At 44.1% G+C, this 21,708-nt stretch overlaps 1 protein-coding gene across 3 annotated transcripts in view; it reads right to left on the reverse strand.

Annotated features, from left to right (window-relative positions):
• znf106a (zinc finger protein 106a) overlaps positions 1 to 21,708 on the reverse strand; it is a 138,005-nt gene that overhangs the window by 112,967 nt on the left and 3,330 nt on the right. For 2 of the 3 annotated variants that reach the window (XM_063054475.1, XM_063054487.1), the window contains exon 2: positions 1,766 to 1,838. The gene's annotated coding sequence lies outside the window, so the exon portion shown is untranslated. Of the gene's footprint in view, positions 1 to 1,765; positions 1,872 to 21,708 lie in introns of all 3 variants that reach the window. The other variant, XM_063054483.1, reaches the window with a different exon arrangement.

Genomic DNA, 21,708 nt, shown 5'->3' on the forward strand with positions numbered 1-21,708 from the left:
TGCTGGAAATCTAAGTAAACACTGCAAAATGCTGGAGGAACTCAGCAAGTCAGGCAGTATCAATGGAAAAGAGTAAACAGTTGATGTTTTTGGGCTGAGACCCTTCAGCAGGACCTACCTCAGGACTCTTCCTGAAGGGTCTCAGCCTGAAATATTGACTGTACTCTTTTCCATAGATGCTGCCTGGCCTGCCGAGTTCTTCCAGCATTTTGCACTTGTTGCTATAATTTCTTTTCTTCCGCTTCTCTCCTTTCTTGAAGAGTGAAGCAACATTTGCAAATTTTCTTTCCTCTGGAATCAAGCCAGAATCTATTGATTCTTGAAAGATCATTACTGATGCCTTCACAATCTCCTTATCATCACTTTCAGAACCCTGGGGTGTACACCATCTGGTTCAGGTGATTTAACTACCTTCAGGCCTTTCAGTTTCTCCAGCACTTTCTCGCTAGCAATGGCAACTTCACTCACTTCTGCCCCATAGCACTCTTGAACTTGCAGCATACTGCTAATGCCTTCCACAGTGAAGACTGAAGCAAAATACTTCTTCAGTTCATCCTTCATTTCCTTGTCCCCCATTACCACCTCTCCAGCATCATTTTCCAGTGTCTGATATCTACTCTCGCCCCTCTTTTACACTTCATATATTTGAAAAAACTTTTGGTATCTTTCTTAATATTATTAGCTAGCTTACCTTCGTATTGCATCTTTTCCCTTCTTTGTCTTTTTTAGTTGCCTTCTGTTGGCTTTTAAAAGCTTCCGAATCCTGACTTCCCATGATTTTTTGCTCCATTATATGCCCTCTCTTTGGCTTTTAAGTTGGCTTGGACTGCCTTTGTCAGTCGCGGTTGTGTCATCCTGCCCATAGACTACTACTACTTCTTTGGGATGTATCTATCCTGTGCCTTCCGCATTGCTCATCTACTGTCATCCCTACGAGTGTCCCCATCCAGTCAACTTTGGCCAGCTTATCCCTCATCTTTGTAATTCTCTTGACACCACTGTAATACTGATACACCTGACTTTAGCTTCTACTTCTCCATTTACAGAGTGAATTCTATCATATTATGATCACTGTTCCTTTACCTTGAGGTCTCTAATCTATTTTGGTTCTTTACACAACACCCAGTCCAGAATAGCTGATCCCTTAGTGGACTAAGCCACAAGCTGATCTAAAAAGCTGTTTCATAAGCATTCTACAAAACTCCCCTCTCCCCCGGAATCCAGCACCAACTTGATTTTCCCAATCTACCTGCATATCGTAACACTGCCCTTTTGACATGCATTTTCTACCTCGGAGGTCTGTATTTCACTTCCATCAGGGACTTTATATTCTTGCAGTTTCTTGGCTCTAGCCACAACGGTTCTATTCTTTCTGATCATATGTCATCTCTTTCTGATGATTTAATTTCAGTTTTTACCAACACAGCCAACCCACCCCCTCTGCCTAACTGCCCTTCCTTTCAATACAATGTGTATAGTTAGACATTAAGCTCCCAGCTATAATCTTTCAGCCATGATTCAGTGATGCCCACAACATCATACATGCCAATCTGTAACTGTTCACCTTCCCAATTCCTTATACTACATGCATTCAAATACAACACATTCAGTCCTGTATTTGTCACTCATTTTGATTTTGTCCCCATTTTACATTGCAACTTGACCCACTGAGTAGAAGAGATCGCTCCAAGAACCAACAGAAACCCAACAGGCTTTGTCACCTATGCCATAAAAAAATGAGAAAAAGGAAAGATGGTTTGCTTACCTAAAAATTGCCGATGCAGGACTACGAGGGCTACGACATGGCCGGGCAGATGTCCTTCAAGTTCACAATGAGTCTTGTTGGAAGAAAATACAGCAAAGTCAGAAGTCTGGGAATGGACGAGATGGAAAATAAAATTGAGAGGCAACTGAAAATTGAAGGGAATACCAGTGTCATGCAAAGCAAGAGACCAAACTGCATTTGGTTTCTATTTTTCATAGCTCAATTTTCAACTTTGAATCAGCAACTGTTAACATATCAGATAAGGTGAAGAAGAGCGCTGAACAGGACTAGAATAAGCACCTTACCACACATCCCACAAATATACTCACCTTTTACAGGATGGAGATGGCCAATTAATGGACAAGCATATTAGAATCCAAACTCTTGATTGAGTCTGGAGTAACGCAAACACCAAATAAGATTGGCAGATAAATTCTTGTGAAGAGCTTGAATTACACAGATTTTTAGAAAACACAAAAAAGTAGGCTATTTAACTATGATCATAGCTCATTCAGTCTTGTTTCAACTTTCTTCCCATATTCCTCGATCCCTCTGACCCCAAGAATAATATGCAACTCAACCTAGCAGTCTATCGATACATTTTGGAGAAAACCCTGCCTGGTTGCATCACGGCCTAGTATGAAAACACCAATGCCCTCGAACGGAAAAGCTTACACAAAAAAATAGTGGATATAGCAATTCTAGCATGGATAAAGCAGTGGCTGATTGGCAGGAAACAAAGAGTGAGAATAAAGGGGAGCCTTTTCTGGTGTTCCACACTGGTCTGTGTTGGGACCAATTCTTTTTATGTTATGTGATGGAATTGATGGCTTTGTTGCAAAGTTTGCAGACAATATGTACAAACCATTTGTAGATAGGTGGAGGGGCAAGTAGCTTCGAGGAAGGAGAGGTTACAAAAGGACAGACAGATTAGAGGAATGGGCAAAGAAATCGCAAATGGAATAGTGTCGAGAAGTGCATGGTCATGCACTTACAGAAAACTGGTGCAAAGGGACTTACAAGTCCTTGTGCAGGATTCCCTAAAGGTAATTTGAAGGTCGAGTCTGTGATGAGGAAGGCAAATGCAATGTTAATATTCATTTCAAGAGGGCTGTAATATAAAAGCAAGGATGTAATGTTGAAACTTTATAAAGCACTGGTGAGGCCTCACTTAAGAGTACTGTGAGCAGGTTTGGGCACCTTAGAATGGATGTGGTGAAACTGGAGAGGGTTCAAAGAAGATTCATGAAAATTATTCCAGGATTGAATGGCTTGTCATTTGAAGAGCTTCTGTTGGTTCTGGGCCTGTATTAACTAGAATTCAGAAGAGTGAGGGGTGACTTCATTGAAATTTATTGAATGGTGAAAAGCCTTGATAGAATGGATGCGGACAGAATGTCTCCTATGGTGGGAGAGTTTAAAACCAGAGGACATAGACTCACAAGAGTCGCATCCTTTCAGAATGGAGATGAGGAGGAATTTCTTTAGTGTCACGCAGATGAGAAACTGCTAGAAAGTTCAGCAGTCTGATGAACAAGGAGGCAATTAAAAGAGAGTGAGAATACAGCGCAAGCTGAGACACGAGCTGGGAAGTCACCATGGTAACAGCTCAGAGCGGTTGAGCTAACGGATGCTGGAATTTTGGAGGGATTATAAAAAGTTGATCCTTCGGTCTGATAACGGCAGAGGAGACACGACACGAGAGAACTGCGGAAGCTACCCGAGAAACCACGGTAGAGGTTAAGACCACCACGAGGGTGGAGGCAACAGACCGATTAATTTCGACCCGTGATTACCAGTGCGGGTAAGAGCTTGCCTGTGGGGGTCTGCTGTTGGCGAACTTGTGCCGTAGGTTAGTAGACCGTTCCCTAGATGTTCTCTGTCCATCACACAAAGTGACTCTGAAGACTTCGGAAGCAAGAAAAACTAAAGCTGCCAACTGGAACATCAACTCAATTAACTCTCTCTCTCCCAATCAATTCAACTCAACTCAACACAAAGTGAACTGAACTGCTTAAACTTACCTGACACCGACCTCCTGGACTATTATTTTTGTATCACATTTACGGATGGATATATATATATCTGTATATAGTAGTTTATAACCTGTATTGTATTATTCAGTTTAATGTTAATAATTCGTAGTAGTAATAAATATAGTCTTAATTTATAGCAAACCAGACTCCAGGTGTGTTCCATTTCTGCTGGTCCTTTTCAACCCGTCACGGGTTTCGTGACATTAGCCAGAGAGTGGTGAATCTGTGGAATTCTTTGCCACAGGCATTTGTGGAGGCCATCTTTATGTATATTTAAGGCAGATGTTGATAGATTCTTGATTGGTCAGGGTGTGAAGGAATACAGGAAGAAGGGAAGAGACTGGGGCTGAGAGGAAAAATGGATCAAACATGATGAAATGGCACAGCAAACTTGATGGGCCAAGTGGCTTAATTCTGCTCCTTTATCTTATGGTCATAACCCAGACTATCACAGGAAAAGCCTTCCCACCATCCAGACCACGTTCTTCAGGGAGTATATTTTAACATATATATACTTCAATAATAAATTTGTATTTTGAACTTTGAACATATTTAATGGCTTGACTTTAGCTTCTGTGCAGAAGAATTCCACAAGTCAAAGTTCTCTGGAGAAAATTTTTTTCATCTCAATGCTAAATGGTTTATCCCTGATTGCAACCCTAGTCATAGAGTGAAGTTTCTCAGCACAGAAACAGGACCTGAAGTCCAACTCATCCATGCTAAACAAGTTGCCTTCATGAGCCTATTTGGCTTACTTCAGCCGATATCCCTCTAAACCTTTCCTAATTACAGTTGTAAGAAATTCATGAACCCTTTGCAGTTATCTGGTTTTATGAATTAATTGCTCATAAAAAGTGGTCTGATCGTCATCTAAGTCACAATAATAGACAGTTTCTGCCTAAACTAATAACACACAAACAATTGTTCTTTTCAAGTCTTTATTAAACACATTGTTTAATCATTCATAGTGCAGGCTGGAAAAATATGTGAACGTATTTAGTAACTGGTACAACCTTCTTTAGTCATAGTCATACTTTATTGATCCCGGGGGAAATTGGTTCTCATTACAGTGGCGCATGCACCATAAATAATAAATAGTAATAGAACCATAAATAGTTAAATAGTAATAAGTAAATTATTATGCCAGTAAATTATGAAATAAGTCCAGGACCAGCCTATTGGCTCAGGGTGTCTGACCCTCCAAGGGAGGAGTTGTAAAGTTTGATGGCCACAGGCAGGAATGACTTCCTATGACGCTCTGTGCTGCATCTCGGTGGAATGAGTCTCTGGCTGAATGTACTCCTGTGCCCACCAGTACATTATGTAGTGGATGGGAGACATTGTCCAAGATGGCATGCAACTTAGACAGCATCCTCTTTTCAGACACCACCGTGAGAGAGTCCAGTTCCATCCCCACAACATCACTGGCCTTACGAATGAGTTTGTTGATTCTATTGGTGTCTGCTACCCTCAGCCTGCTGCCCCAGCACACAACAGCAAACATGATAGCACTGGCCACCACAGACTTGTAGAACATCCTCAGCATCCTCCGACAGATGTTAAAGGACCTTAGTCTCCTCAGGAAATAGAGACGGCTCTGACCCTTCTTGTAGACAGCCTCAGTGTTCTTTGACCAGTCCAGTTTATTGTCAATTCGTATCCCCAGGTATTTGTAATCCTCCACCATGTCCACACTGACCCCCTGGATGGAAACAGGGGTCACCGGTGCCTTAGCCCTCCTCAGGTCTACCACCAGCTCTTTAGTCTTTTTCACATTAAGCTGCAGCAATAGTCTCTACCAAACATTTCCTATAGCTGCTGATCAGACTTGCACAACAACAAAGAGGAATTTGAGACCATTCCTCCATGCAAAACTGTTTCAGTTCATAAATATTTCTGGGATACCTTGCATGAACAGCCCTCTTCAGGTCATGCCACAGCATTTCAATTGGGTTGTAAACACAAAATAATCTTCAGATGCTGTAAAAGATCAAAACAACACTTTCAGTACGCTGGATAAACTCAGCAGGTCGGGCAGCATCAGTCAGAAACGATGAGTCGACGTTTCTGGCCGGAATCCTTCGTCAGGACTGAAGAATGAAAGATGTTCATTCAAAAAAATCCCCAGGGCCAGATGGTCTGCATCCCAGAGTGCTTAAGGAAGTAGCCCAAGAAACAATGGATGCATTAGTGATAATTTTTCAAAACTCGTTAGATTCTGGACTACTTCCTGAGGATTGGAGGGTGGCTAATGTAACCCCACTTTTTAAAAAAGGAGGGAGAGAGAAACTGGGGAATTATAGACCGGTTAGCCTAACGTTGGTGGTGGGGAAACTGCTGGAGTCAGTTATCAAAGATGTGATAACAGCACATTTGGAAAGCGGTGAAATCATCGGACAAAGTCAGCATGGATTTGTGAAAGGAAAATCATGTCTGACGAATCTCATAGAATTTTTTGAGGATGTAACTAGTAGAGTGGATAGGGAAGAACCAGTGGATGTGGTATATTTGGATTTTCAAAAGGCTTTTGACAAGGTCCCACACAGGAGATTAGTGTGCAAACTTAAAGCACACGGTATTGGGGGTAAGGTATTGATGTGGATAGAGAATTGGTTAGCAGACAGAAAGCAAAGAGTGGGAATAAACGGGACCTTTTCAGAATGGCAGGCAGCGACTAGTGGGGTACCGCAAGGCTCAGTGCTGGGACCTCAGTTGTTTACAATATATATTAATGACTTGGATGAGGGAATTAAATGCAGCATCTCCAAGTTTGCGGATGACACGAAGCTGGGCGGCAGTGTTAGCTGTGAAGAGGATGCTAAGAGGATGCAGGGTGACTTGGATAGGTTGGGTGAGTGGGCAAATTCATGGCAGATGCAATTTAATGTGGATAAATGTGAAGTTATCCACTTTGGTGGCAAAAATAGGAAAACAGATTATTATCTGAATGGTGGTCAATTAGGAAAAGGGGAGGTGCAACGAGACCTGGGTGTCATTATACACCAGTCATTGAAAGTAGGCATGCAGGTACAGCAGGCGGTGAAAAAGGCGAATGGTATGTTGGCATTTATAGCGAGAGGATTCGAGTACAGGAGCAGGGAGGTACTACTGCAGTTGTACAAGGCCTTGGTGAGACCACACCTGGAGTATTGTGTGCAGTTTTGGTCCCCTAATCTGAGGAAAGACATCCTTGCCATAGAGGGTTCACCAGATTGATTCCTGGGATGGCAGGGCTTTCATATGAAGAAAGACTGGATGAACTAGGCTTGTACTCGTTGGAATTTAGAAGATTGAGGGGGGATCTGATTGAAACGTATAAAATCCTAAAAGAATTGGACAGGCTAGATTCAGGAAGATTGTTCCCGATGTTGGGGAAGTCCAGAACAAGGGGTCACAGTTTGAGGATAAGGGGGAAGCCTTTTAGGACTGAGATTAGGAAAAACTTCTTCACACAGAGAGTGGTGAATCTGTGGAATTCTCTGCCACAGGAAACAGTTGAGGCCAGTTCATTGGCTATATTTAAGAGGGAGTTAGATATGGCCCTTGTGGCTACGGGGATCAGGGAGTATGGAGGGAAGGCTGGTGCAGGGTTCTGAGTTGGATGATCAGCCATGATCATAATAAATGGCGGTGCAGGCTCGAAGGGCCAAATGGCCTACTCCTGCACCTATTTTCTATGTTTCTATGGGGAAAGATTTCAAGAATGCTTGTAGCGTCAGTTAGACCAGTAATTTGAAAGACAAAGGGGTGGGGGAGGGGAAGCATTGATGTCATAGCCCTGAAAACAATGGGTGGTAGAAGGTGGCGGAACCATGAGGGAGCTGGGGGAGGGGCAGAGTGAAATAGGGATAGAGGAAGGGAGGGGGAGGGAATTACCGGAAGTTGGAGAATTCTATGTTCATACCAAGGGGCCGGAGACTACCAAGACGGTATCTGAGGTGTTGCTCCTCCAACCTGAGTTTAGCCTCATCATGGCAGTAGAGGAGGCCATGTATGGACATAACTGAATGGGAAGCAGAGTTGAGTGGGTGGCTACCGGGAGATCCTACCTGTTGTGGCGGACACAGTGGAGGTGCTCCATGAAGCGGTCCCCCAATCTGCATCGGGTTTCACCGATGTAGAGGCCGCACTGGGAGCACCGGATGCAATAGATGACCCCAACAGACTCACAAGTGTTGTCTCACCTGGAAGGACTGTTTGGGGCCCTGAATGGTTGCAAGAGATGAGGTGTAGGGACAGGAGTAGCACTTACGCTTACAGGGATAAGTGCCGGGTGGGAGATCAGTGGGGATGGACGTGTGGATAAGGGAGTCGCGGAGGGACCGATCCCTGCGGAAAGCGGAGAGAGGCGGAGAGGGAAAGATGTGCTTAGTGGTCGGGTCCTGTTCAAGGCGGCAGAAGTTGCGGAGGATAATGTGCTGGATCTGGAGGCTGGTGGGGTGGTAGGTAAGGACAAGGGGAACTCTGTCCTTGTTGTGGTTGCGGGAGGATGGGGTGAGGGTCGAAGTGTGGGAAATGGAGGAGATGCGGGTGAGGGCATCATTGATGACGGTAGAAGGGAAACCACGATCCTTAAAGAAAGACGACATTTGAGATATCCTGGAACAGAAAGCCTCATCCTCGGAGCAGATGCGGCGGAGACTGAGGAACTGGGAATAGGGAATGGCATTTTTGCATGTGGCGGGGTGGGAAGAGGTATAGCTCCCTCATGGTTCCGCCTCCTTCTTCTACCACCCATTGTTTTCAGGGCTATGACGTCAATGCTTCCCCTCCCCCACCCCTTTGTCTTTCAAATTACTGGTCTATCAACTGACGCTACAAGCATTCTTCAAATCCTTCCCCATCTTTCATTCTTCAGTCCTGACGAAGGGTTCCAGCCCGAAACGTTGACTCATCGTTTCTGACTGATGTTGCCCAACCTGCTGAGTTCATCCAGTGTACTGAAAGTGTTGCTTTGATCTCAATTGGGTTAAGGTCTGCACTCTTATTTGGCCATTCCAAAACATGAATTTTCCTCTTTAAACCATTCTGTTGTCGATTTCCTCTGTGTTTCAGATCATTGTTTTTTTGCATCATCCAACTTCTATCAAGCTTCAAGTAATGGGCGACTACCCTGACATTCTCCTGTAAAATGTCTTGATACGATTTTGAATTCATTGATCCCTCAATGATTGCAAGCTGGCCAGGCCCTAAGGCAGCTGAGCAGCCCAAAATCATAATGCTCCTTCCACCATGTGAACAGTTGGGATGAGGTTTTGGTGTTAGTCTGCAGTGCCTTTTTTCTTCCAAACATAATGGTGCTAGAAACTTAACTTTCTACTAGAAAGTTCAACTTTTGTTTCATCTGTCCACAGAACATTGTGGAATATCCAGATGGTCTTCTGCAAACTTGAGACATACAACAATGTTTTTAATGGAAAGCAGTGGTTTCTTCCATGGTGTCCTTCCATGAGCACCATTCTTGTTCAGTGTTTTTCTTTGAGTGGACACGTAAAGGCATACTTTAGCAAGTTCTAGCGATTTCTGCAGGTCTTTTGGGTTCTTTTTCATCTCCTTCAGCATTGCACATTGTGCTGTTGGTGTGATCTTTGCAGGACACCCACTCCTCGGGATGAGTTTCCTCCAATTGTAGAGTTTCTCTTACTGTGGATTGATGAACACTCAGGTCTTTAGAAATGCTTTTGTAGCCTTTTCCAGCTTCATGCATCTCGACAATTCTTCTTCTGAGCTCCTCTGAAAGTTGTTTTCATTGAGGCACGATGCACGTAAACAGATCTTTCTTGAGAAGGGCAGGCTCTGTCAGTAAACTGACTTTATGTGTCTTTTTTTAAATCGGGCAGGGCACCTCTACAACCCATACTGCCAATCTCATCTCATGATTGGAACATCTGACTCCAGATAGCTTTTGTAGAAGGCATTACCCCAGAGGTTCATATACTTTTTTGAACCCAGACTGTGATTGCTTGAATGGTGTTCCCAGTACTGAGGAAAAGTACAGGTGTTTGTGTGTTATTAGTTTAGGCAGATTGCATTTGTCTCTGACATTGATGAAGATCAGACCACATTTTATGAGTAAATAATGCAGAAAACCAGCTAACTGCAAAGGGTTCACAAACTTTTTCCAGCAATTGTACATCCCTTTGCAGACTAGACTCTTTCCTCACAATTGGATTTTTTGATCCAATTGTGAACACCTGACTGATGTATGGCTCGTACACATAAATGAGTTTGAGAGACCAACCAGATGGATTCTCTGGCATCTTCTGTTGTTTGAGAACTCAATTTGCAGGTGCATTTCTGATTTGCAAACTGTTTGGGTTACACACATTTTTTCGCAGGAGGGGAATACTGCCATAACCTGAGGAGAACTTGTTTCTGAAGTCATTAATATAATCTGTTAATATGCTGTACCGACCCACGTGTCACACAGTAGCCAATCTATGCCTGACAGTCGGAAAATTACACATTTATCCTGACTGTCGTTTAAACATTAGCCCATCTTTTAGCCATATCCGAACACCGCAAACTCTAAACTTAAGAAGTAGCTTACTGAGCAATGTATTATCAATGTCACCTGGGTCTCATTATTACTTTGTTGGAGCCTCGGCAGGAAAGGCGGCTCAGGGGCAGCGACTAGTTGGTATTTTTGTATTTATAGAACATAGAATAGTACAGCACAGTACAGGCCCTTCGGCCCACAATGTTGTGCTGACCCTCAAACCCTGCCTCCCATATAAGCCCCACCTTAGATTCCTCCATATACCTGTCTAGTAGTCTCTTAAACTTCACTAGTGTATCTGCCTCCACCACTGATTCAGGCAGTGCATTCCACGCACCAACCACTCTCTGAGTAAAAAAACCTTCCTCTAATCTCCCCCTTGAACTTCCCACCCCTTACCTTAAAGCCATGTCCTCTTCTACTGAGCAGTGGTGCCCTGGGGAAGAGACGCTGGCTATCCACTGTATCTATTCCTCTTATTATCTTGTACACCTCTATCATGTCTCCTCTCATCCTCCTTCTCTCCAAAGAGTAAAGCCCCAGCTCCCTTAATCTCTGATCATAATGCATACTTTCTAAACCAGGCAGCATCCTGGTAAATCTCCTCTGTACCCTTTCCAATGCTTCCACATCCTTCCTATAGTGAGATGACCAGAACTGGACACAGTGTGCTCCAAGTGTGAGAACATTCCTTCTCTCCACAGTACTTCTTTAATTCACTCAGTAAACCTCATGACTTCAGAATACAAAAGGTTGTGGTTTGAGTGAAGTGGAGATCCTGGTGATCTGTGGAATGCTGCAACTCTTACAACTTGTGAGAAATCAAGAGACTTCAAGTGTCTCTATGGACAATGGTAAAGAAGTGGCTCCAGCTACAAACAAAGATGGAATTACATCTACGCTGTTGAGGACATCGTGGGCAACATGCTTAGTGATCTGGTCACTCTACGATTATTGCCTACATAGGCAGGAAGTGAGCGGATGACCACCAGATTGTAGATGTAGTCAGGGAGTACAGGAATTCCCTGCGGGTAACTATTTCTCAAACAGATGTACTGTTGGGAAGGATGGCCTCAGAGGGTAAAGCAGCGGCAGCCAAGTTACAGCACAACTGACTCTTCTGCTTAAGAAAGTGGCAAAAAAAATTAGAACTACAGTGAATGGATTGTAAGGAGATGAGATATGGATTTCTGTGCTCGCAAACAAGGTCCTTAAGGTTTGGGGACAAACTGGAGGTCTCATCAATTGAGGCAATACAGACGAAAATAAGCAAGATGCAGCCACTCTATAGGCCTCCCAGTAGCCAGCAGGAGATAAAAATATGTAGATAGGCTGTGGAAAGGTGGGAAAGGAACAGGATTGCTAGAGTGGGCATTCTAATATCCACAACATTGACTAGGGTTTCCTGTAGAAGAGTATTAGATGGGTCAGAATTTCTTCAGTGCATCTGAGAGTGTTTCTTGAAACAGTATGTGGATAATCGAACAAGAGTGACCATACTTGACTTTGTTTTTGCAAAATGAGCCAGGCCAGGTGACCAGCCTTGCAGTGGGAGGGCATCTGAAAATAGTGATCATTACTCCTTAGATTTTAAGATAGCTCTGAATAGGGTAAGTACAGGCCTTGTGATAAAATACTAAATTGGGGGAAGGTAAAACATAACATTAACAGAAGCGCAGAGTTATTTGGGAGCATCTGTGTTACCAAGCAAGTTCAGATCTGACAAGTAGGAGTTGTGTAATGACAAGCTGATCAAAGCTCAGGACCAGTGTAAGGAGAAAAGACAAGAAAGGGTAATGGAATGCTGAATGACGAGAGCTTAGGAATTTAGTCATAAAAGAAAAGGAAGCTATATAGGACCCTGGTCAGACCGCACTTGCGGAGCACTGTGCTCAGTTCTGGTCGCCTCACTACAGGAGGGGTGTGGAAGCTATAGAGAGGGTGCAGAGGAGATTTACAAGGATGTTGCCTGGATTGGGGAGCATGCCTTATGAGAATAGGTTGAGTGAACTTGGCCTTTTCTCCTTGGAGTGACGGAGGATGAGAGGTGACCTGTTAGAGGTGTATAAGATGATGAGAGGCATTGATCGTGTGGATAGTCAGAGGCCTTTTTCCAGGGCTGAAATGGCTAGCACGAGAGGGCACAGTTTTAAGGTGCTTGGAAGCAGGTACAGGAGAGGTGCAGTGGATCAGAGGATAAGAGGAGGTAGGTACAGAGGACATTTTTTTACACAGAGAGTGGTGAGTGCGTGGAATGGGCTGCCAGTGACAGTGGTGGAGGCGAATACGACAGGGCCTAAGAGACTCCTGGATATGATAAAGTTTAAGGAAAAGGGGATTCTCAGATCCCTGTAAACAATGGATTCAGTGCTATGTCTGTGACTGCAGTGTGTTTGAATAATGTCTCACAGCTGCTTTCTTTGGAGAAGATAAGGGTTAAAGTTCACCCAGATCCACATCCGATGTCTCTGGGTTTTTCACACCTTTTGAATTTGACAAAAAGCAGTACCTGATGGAAATTGGACAGAACATTCCTTTCTTAATTAAAGCATAAATTTGACAGATGTTCTTATCTTTGTAATGAAGCTGTGGCTCCAGCAAACCAGGTAGGACATTCCTTTCTTTAATTAAGGTGGCTGGAGTGTCTAACAAATTGATTGTACTTTTGTATCAATAGTCCATTGACTTGACCAGAATAGTTATCAAACTGATTGTTCTCTGTATCAATAGTCCATTGACTTGGCCGGAATGGTTATCAGCTGATTGTTCTTTTGTATCGGTGGCCTTATAACTTCTGACAATTCTGACATCAGGCAGTGAACTTGTAGAACCGCCGGGGACATGAGATTGGTTCTCTCCCTGATGTCAGGTCCAAGTTCACTCGCCAGCTGAGCTCGAAGAAATAAACGGGTGGAAAGATAAGTAACGATCTTTTTGTGCTGTTGTTATTTGATCTAGCAAAGTTAGAAACCATAAGACAAAGGAGCAGAAGTAGGCCATTCGGCCCATCGAGTCTGCTCCGCCATTTTATCATGAGCTGATCTATTTTATCCTATTTAGTCCCACTGCCCCGCCTTCTCACCATAACCTTTGATGCCCTGGCTACTCAGATACCTATCAATCTCTGCCTTAAATACACCCAATGACTTGGCCTCCACTGCTGCCCGTGGCAACAAATTCCATAGATTCACCACCCTCTGACTAAAAAAATTTTTTCACATTTCTGTTCTGAAAGGGCGCCCTTCAATCCTGAAGTCATGCCCTCTCGTACTAGACTCCCCCATCATGGGAAACAACTTTGCCACATCCACTCTGTCCATGCCTTTTAACATTCGAAATGTTTCTATGAGGTCTCCCCTCATTCTTCTAAACTCCAAGGAATACAGTCCAAGAGCAGACAAACATTCCTCATATGTTAGCCCTCTCATTCCCGGATTCATTCTAGTGAATCTTCTCTGTACCCTCTCCAACGTCAGCACATCCTTTCTTAAATAAGGAGACCAAAACTGCCCACAGTACTCCAAGTGAGGTCTCACCAGTGCCTTATAGAGCCTCAACATCACATTCCTGCTCCTATACTCTATTCCTCTAGAAATGAATGCCAACATTGCATTCGCCTTCTTCACTACCGACTCAACCTGGAGGTTAACTTTAAGGGAATCCTGTACGAGGACTCCCAAGTCCCGTTGCATCTCAGAACTTTGAATTCTTTCCCCATTTAAATAATAGTCTGCCCGTTTATTTTTTCTGCCAAAGTGCATAACCATACACTTTCCAACATTGTACTTAATTTGCTACTTCTCTGCCCATTCTTCCAATCTATCAAAGTCTCTCTGCAGACTCTCCGTTTCCTCAGCACTACCGGCCTCTCCACCTATCTTCATATCGTCAGCAAACTTAGCCACAAAGCCATCTATTCCATAATCCAAATCGTTGATGTACAATGTAAAAAGAAGCGGCCCCAACACTGATCCCTGTGGAACACCACTGGTAACCGGCAGCCAACCAGAATAGGATCCCTTTATTCCCACTCTCTGTTTCCTGCCAATCAGCCAACACTCTATCCACATATGTAACTTTCCTGTAATTCCATGGGCTCTTATCTTGTTAAGCAGCCTCATGTTTGGCACCTTGTCAAAGGCCTTCTGAAAATCCAAATATACAACATCCACTGCATCTCCCTTGTCTAGCCTACTGGTAATTTCCTCAAAAAATTGTAATAGGTTTGTCAGGCAGGACTTTCCTTTAAGGAATCCATGCTGAGTTCTGCCTATCTTGTCACATGCCTCCAGGTACTCTGTAACCTCATCCTTGACAATCGACTCCAACAACTTCCCAATCACCAACGTCAAGCTAACAGGTCTATAATTTCCTTTTTGCTTCCTTGCCCCCTTCTTAAATAGCGGAGTGACATTTGCAATCTTCCAGTCTTCCGGAACCATGCCAGAATCTATCGACTTTTGAAAGATCATCGCTAATGCCTCCGCAATCTCCACAGCTACTTCCTTCAGAACACGAGGGTGCATTCCATCTGGTCCAGGAGATTTATCGACCTTTAGCCTATTCAGCTTCCTGAGTACTTTCTCTGTCGTAATTGTGACTGCGCACACTTCTCTTCCCTGTCACCCTTGAGTGTCCGGTATCCTGCTGTCTTCCTCAGTGAAGACTGAAGCAAAATACTTGTTCAGTTCCTCTGCCATCTCCTCATCTCCCATTACAATTTCTCCAGTATCATTTTCTATCGGTCCTATATCTACTCTTATCTGTCTTTTACTCTTTATATACTTGAAAAAGCTTTTAGTATCCTCTTTGATATTATTTGCTAGTTTTTCATAGTTTCATAGTTAATCTTTTCTCTCTTAATGACCTTCTTGGTTTCCTTTTGTAAGGTTTTAAAGACTTCCCAATCCTCTGTCTTCCCACTAATTTTTGCTTCCTTGTATGCCCTCTCCTTAGCTTTAACTTTGGCTTTGACTTCTCTTGTCAACCACGGTTGCATCCTTTTTCCACTCGAAAATTTCTTCTTTTTTGGAATATACCTGTCTTGCACATTCCTCATTTCTCACATAAACTCCAGCCACTGCTGCTGTGCCGTCTTTCCCGCCAGTGTCTCTTTCCAGTCAACTTTGGCCAGTTCCTCTCTCATGCCACTGTAGTTTCCTTTACTCCACTGAAACACTGACACATCAGATTTCGGCTTCCCTTTTTCTAATTTCACAGTGAACTCAATTATGTTATGATCACTGCCTCCTAAGGGTTCCTTCACCTCAATCTCTCCAATCACCTCCGGTTCATTACACAATACCCAATCCAGTACAGCCGATCCCCTAGTGGGCTCAACAACAAGCTGTTCTAAAAAGCCATCTCGCAGACATTCTACAAACCATAGAAAATTACAGCACAGGAACAGGCCTTTTGGCCCTTCTTGGCTGTGCCGAACCATTTTCTGCCTAGTCCCACTGACCATATCCCTTCATACACCTCCCATCCATGTATCTGTCCAATTTATCCTTAAATGTTAAAAAAAGAACCCGCATACGTTTACATTTGGTACCATGACTCGGATCCCAACATAGGGGACGTCTCTCTGGGCTGAGTAAGTGACAGGGGGCTTGAATTGAACACAATGAGTAGCAGGTGCCCCGAGGTAGTTTACCTCTGGCTACTCCTTGTGTCTGATCGAGCATTTTTGCCCCTCGCCCATTGGGACTGGTACCTTGACGGGATTGGACGACCCGTTTGGATACAGGATTTTAGGTAAGCAGTTGGCTCTTTTACATTGTTGCGGGTGACAGGATATGGCCGGTTGAAATTTGATGATTCGGAAAATGCGCAGCGCATGTCTCACGATATGGCCGGCTGAAATTTGTAATTAATACAAGACTGGCAGCACGGTAAAATTCTCATCTTGGCAGCAGAAATATGGCCGGTTGAAATTTAATGAGACAAGTTCAGGATAAAGGAAGAAAGGCCTCCAGAGTACCTGAGAGTTGCTTATTTTTTTGCGAGTATTAACGGAAAATAGGCTAGCAGTTTTTGTGAGAATTAAAGGCTGCAGGAGACATTGGGTATTCTGTATTGTTCCTAAGGAAAGAATCGGGACTGGGGACGCCGGTCAGGAGAGGTGGCCACCGCTACCTGATGGATTTGACCATATCAGCTGCCTCCTGATAATATGGCCGGTTGAAATTGATTAAGGGAGAGGCAGGCTGGCTAAATTTCTCACCCAGTGGCTTGTGCCTAGACCCTTGTGTTGTGTATTTCGTGTCTATAAGCTGCTCGTATCCTTGGCTTGTCTATGTTTCGTGCATTTGTGATTTTGGCTACTTGCTTTACTTTATATAGCACTTTGGTCAACGTGGTTGTTTTTAAATGTGCTATATACTTGACTTGACTTGATAATTAAGAACAACTGATAAAGGCAATAATGGGACAGGCTCTTGATACAGCTATGTGTGAATGAATACCGGATAAGAAAAGGACCTCCGGATGTTAAGTGCAGAGCTAACAAAGAAACTAGGGAAACAGTGTGGCCACCAGAGACAAGCAGTAAATTTAATTTGGGAAAAGAATTGTGGTAAAAAGTGGAAATTATTGATTAAAGAATGGAAAAGTAGAGCCTACACAAAATGGAATGGTACCTTACTGGCCAGCTGGAGGAATAATGCATGTGATAAGGAGATAGAGGTATGTATGGCAGAAGGGACTCCCAAGAGTTGGGAGACACTGCAGGCAGAGTGGAATGCTAATAGGTAGAAGGGAGAAGAAAGAGAGAACGAGAAACAAAGAAAACAGGCAAAAGCAGATATGGACAGACAGGAAGGTTTAAAATCGGCAGTGCCGCATGTGAAGATCTAAGGCTAATACGGGATCCTGAACCTGTATCAGGCATACTGACCCTGTTTAAGGACAGTGACTGCAATGAGGATTGGGCACCCACCTTATCCCCCACCTTACCAGAGGCCGAGTGCACCCAGTGTTTCCAAACTCCAATCCCAGTACTCAGATACGGTTGCCGCTCGGCAGGGAAGGGAAGGCTCCCTATACCCATCCATGTACCTATCCAACTTCTCTTAAACATTGCAATTGAACTCACATGCACCACTTGCACTGGCAACTCACTCCACACTCTCAAACACTCTGAGTGAAGAAGTTCCCCTTAACTCTTTCAACTTTCACCCTAAATCCATGACCTTTGGGTGTAGTCCCACCAAAACAACCCTATCTATAGTCCTTATAATTCTGTATACCTCTATTCAGTCTTCTATGTTCCAAGGAATAAAGTCCTAACCTCTGCAATCTTTCCTCATAACTCAGGTCCTCCAATCCCGGGAACATCCCTACAAATTTTCTCTCTGCTCTTTCACTCTTGTTTACTGTTTCCTGTAGGTAGGTGACCAAAACTGCACACAATACTCCAAAATAGGCCTCACCAACATCTTATACAACTTCAACAGAACATCCAATCTCTTGTAATCAATACTTTGATTTATGAAGGTCAATGTGCCAAAAGCTTTCTTTAAGACCTCATCTACCTGTGCCAGCACTTTCACTGAATTAGGGGCCCGTATTCCTGAATCCTTTGTTCTACCATACTCCTCAGTGCCCCGCCTTGGTCAGTCTGTGGAATTCTCTGCCACAGCAAACTGTTGAGGCCAGTTCATTGGCTATGTTTAAGAGGGAGTTAGATACGGCCCTTGTGGCTACAGGGGTCAGGGGGTATGGAGGGAAGGCTGGGTTCTGAGTTGGATGATCAGCCATGATCATAATAAATGGCGGTGCAGGCTCAAAGGGCCGAATGGCCTACTCCTGCACCTATTTTCTATGTTTCTATGTTTCTTACCAAAGTGCAACACCTTGCACCTGTCTGCATTAAATTCCATCTGCCATTTTTCAGCCCATTTTTCCAGCTGGTCCCAATCCCAATGCAAGTGTTGATGGTCTTCCTCACTGTCCATTATACCCCAAATCTTAGTGTCATCTGCAAATTTGCTGATCAGTTAACCACATTATCATCCAGGTTATTGATATACAGTGGCATGCAAAAGTTTGGGCACCCCTGGAAAAAATTTCTGTTACTGTGAATAGCTAAGTGAGTAAAAGATGACCTGATTTCCAAATGGCATGAAGTTAAAGATGACACATTTCTTTAATATTTTAAGCAAGATTACTTTTTTATTTCCATCTTTTACAGTTTCAAAATAACAAAAAAGGAAAAGAGCCCGAAGCAAAAGTTTGGGCACCCTGCATGGTCAGTACTTAGTAACACCCCCTTTGGCAAGTATCACAGCTTGTAAACGCTTTCTGTAGCCAGCTAAGAGTCTTTCAATTCTTGTTTGGGGGATTTTTGGCCATTCTTCCTTGCAAAAGCCTTCCAGTTCTGTGAGATTCTTGGGCCGTCTTGCATGCACCACTCTTTTGAGGTCTATCCACAGATTCTCGATGATGTTTAGGTTGAGGGACTGTGGGGGCCATGGCAAAATCTTCAACTTGCGCCTCTTGAGGTAGTCCATTGTGGATTTTGAGGGGTGTTTAGAATCATTATCCTGTTGTCGAAGCCATCCTCTTTTTATCTTCAGCTTTTTTTTCTTAACAGACGGTGTGAAGTTTGCTTCCAGAATTTGCTGGTATTTAATTGAATTCATTCTTCCCTCTGCCAGTGAAATGTTCCCTGTGCCACCGGCTGCAAAACAAGCCCAAAGCATGATCGATCCACCCCCGTGCTTAACAGTTGGAGAGGTGTTCTTTTCATAAAACAGCACCCTTTTTTCTCCAAACATACCTTTAACAATCCCCCCTTGTTCAATCCCTTCCTATTTATATTCATGACACTTCTCACGCTTTTAAACTTTTCGATGATTTTAAGTTCCCTAGCCCCCACCGCTTTATTTTCACCATGGCTGTCCAGTCCCTATATACTTCCATCCCCCATCAGGAAGGTCTCAAAGCTCTCCCACTTCTTTTTGGATTCCAGACCTAATCAGTTCCCCTCTACCACCACCCTGCTCCGTCTAGCGGAATTAGTCCTTACTCTTAATAATTTCTCCTTTGGCTCCTCCCACTTCCTCCAAACTAAAGGTGTAGCTATGGGCACCTGTATGGGTCCTAGCTATGCCTGCCTTTTTGTTGGCTTTGTGGAACAATCTATGTTCCGTACCCATTCTGGTATCTGTCCCCCACTTTTCCTTCGCTACATTGACGACTGCATTGGTGATGCTTCCTGCACGCATGCTGAGCTCGTTGACTTTATTAACTTTGCCTCCAACTTCCACCCTGCCCTCAAGTTTACCTGGTGCATTTCTGACACCTCCCTCCCCTTTCTAGATCTTTCTGTCTCTATCTCTGGAGACAGCTTATCTACTGATGTCTACTATAAGCCTAGTGACTCTCACAGCTATCTGGACTATTCCTCTTCTCACCCTGTCTCTTGCAAAAATGCCATCCCCTTCTCGCAATTCCTCCGTCTCCGCCGCATCTGCTCTCAGGATGAAGCTTTTCATTCCAGGACGAGGGAGATGTCCTCCTTTTTAAGGAAAGGAGCTTCCCTTCCTCCACCATCAACTCTGCTCTCAAATGCATCTCCCCCATTTCACGCACATCTGCTCTCACTCCATCCTCCCACCATCCCACTAGGAATAGGGTTCCCCTGGTCCTCACCTACCACCCCACCAGCCTCCAGGTCCAACTCTCAATAATAATTCTCCGTAATTTCCGCCACCTCCAACGGGATTCCATCACTAAGCACATCTTTCCCACACTCTCTGCTTTCCGCAGGGATCGCTCCCTATGCGACTCCCTTGTCCATTAGTTGCCCCCATCCCTCCCCACTGATCTCCCTCCTGGCACTTATCCGTGTAAGCGGAACAAGTGCTACACATGCCCTTACACTTCCTCCCTTACCACCATTCAGGGCCCCAGACAGTCCTTCCAGGTGAGGCGACACTTCACCTGTGAGTCGGCTGGGGTAATATAATGCGTCCGGTGCTCCCGATGTGGCCTTCTATATATTGGCGAGACCCGACGCAGACTGGGGGACCGCTTTGCTGAACACCTACGCTCTGTCCGCCAGAGAAAGCAGGATCTCCCAGTGGCCACACATTTTAATTCCACATCCCATTCCCATTCTGACATGTCTATCCACGGCCTCCTCTACCATAAAGATGAAGCCACACTCAGATTGGAGGAACAACACCTTCAATTCCGTCTGGGTAGCCTCGAACCTGATGGCATAAACATTGACTTCTCTAACTTTCGCTAATGCCCCACCTCCCCCTCGTACCCCATCCGTTATTTATATACACACATTCTTTCTCTTACTCTCCTTTTTCTCCCTCTGACTATACCCCTTGCCCATCCTCTGGGTTCCCCCCCCCCGCCTTTCTCCCCGGGCCTCCTGTCCCATGAGCCTCTGATATCCCCTTTGCCAATCACTTGTCCAGCTCTTGGCTCCATCCCTCCCCCTCCTGTCTTCTCCTATCATTTTGGATCTCTCCCTCCCCCTCCCAAATCTCTTACTAACTCTTTCTTCAGTTAGTCCTGACCAAGGGTCTCGGCCTGAAACGTCGACTGTACCTCTTCCTAGAGATGCTGCCTGGCCTGCTGCGTTCACCAGCAACTTTGATGTATGTTGCCAAAGGTTTTCTTCTGATGACTCTTCCATGAAGGTCATATTTTGTGCAGATGTCGCTACACAGTAGAACAGTGCACCACCATTCTAGAGTCTGCTAAATCTTCCTGAAGGTCTTTTGCAGTCAAACGGGGGTTTTGATTTGCCTTTCTTGCAATCCTACGAGCAGTTCTCTCAGAAAGTTTTCTTGGTCTTCCAGACCTCAATTTGACCTCCACCGTTCCTGTTAACTGCCATTTCTTAATTACATTACGAACTGAGGAAACAACGACCTGAAAACGCTTTGCTATCTTTTTACAGCCTTCTCCTGCTTTGTGGGCATCATTTATTTTAACTTTTAGAGTGCTAGGCAGCTGCTTAGAGGAGCCCATGCTTGCTGGTTGTTGGGACAAGGTTTGAGGAGTCAGGGTATTTATAAAGCTTTGAAATTTGCATCACATGGCTTTTCCTAACGATGACTGTGAACAAGCCATAGCCCTAACAAGCTATTTAAAGTCTGAGACCTTGGTAAAAGTTATCGGAGAGCTCAAATCTCTTGGGGTGCCCAAACTTTTGCATGGTGCTCCTTTCCTTTTTTTTCCACTCTAAAATTGTACAAAACAAAAATAATACAATAATCTTGCTTAAAATGTTGAAAAGAATGTTTCATCTTTAACTTTATGACTTCTGGAGATCATCTCCTACTCACCCAACTATTCACAGTAACAGAAATTTTGACCGGGGTGCCCAAACTTTTGCATGCCACTGTAGATGGCAAACTACGCCAGACCCAGCACTGATT

This window comes from Mobula hypostoma, chromosome 1 (assembly GCF_963921235.1).
Source record: "Mobula hypostoma chromosome 1, sMobHyp1.1, whole genome shotgun sequence".
NCBI classification, from domain to species: domain Eukaryota; kingdom Metazoa; phylum Chordata; class Chondrichthyes; order Myliobatiformes; family Myliobatidae; genus Mobula; species Mobula hypostoma.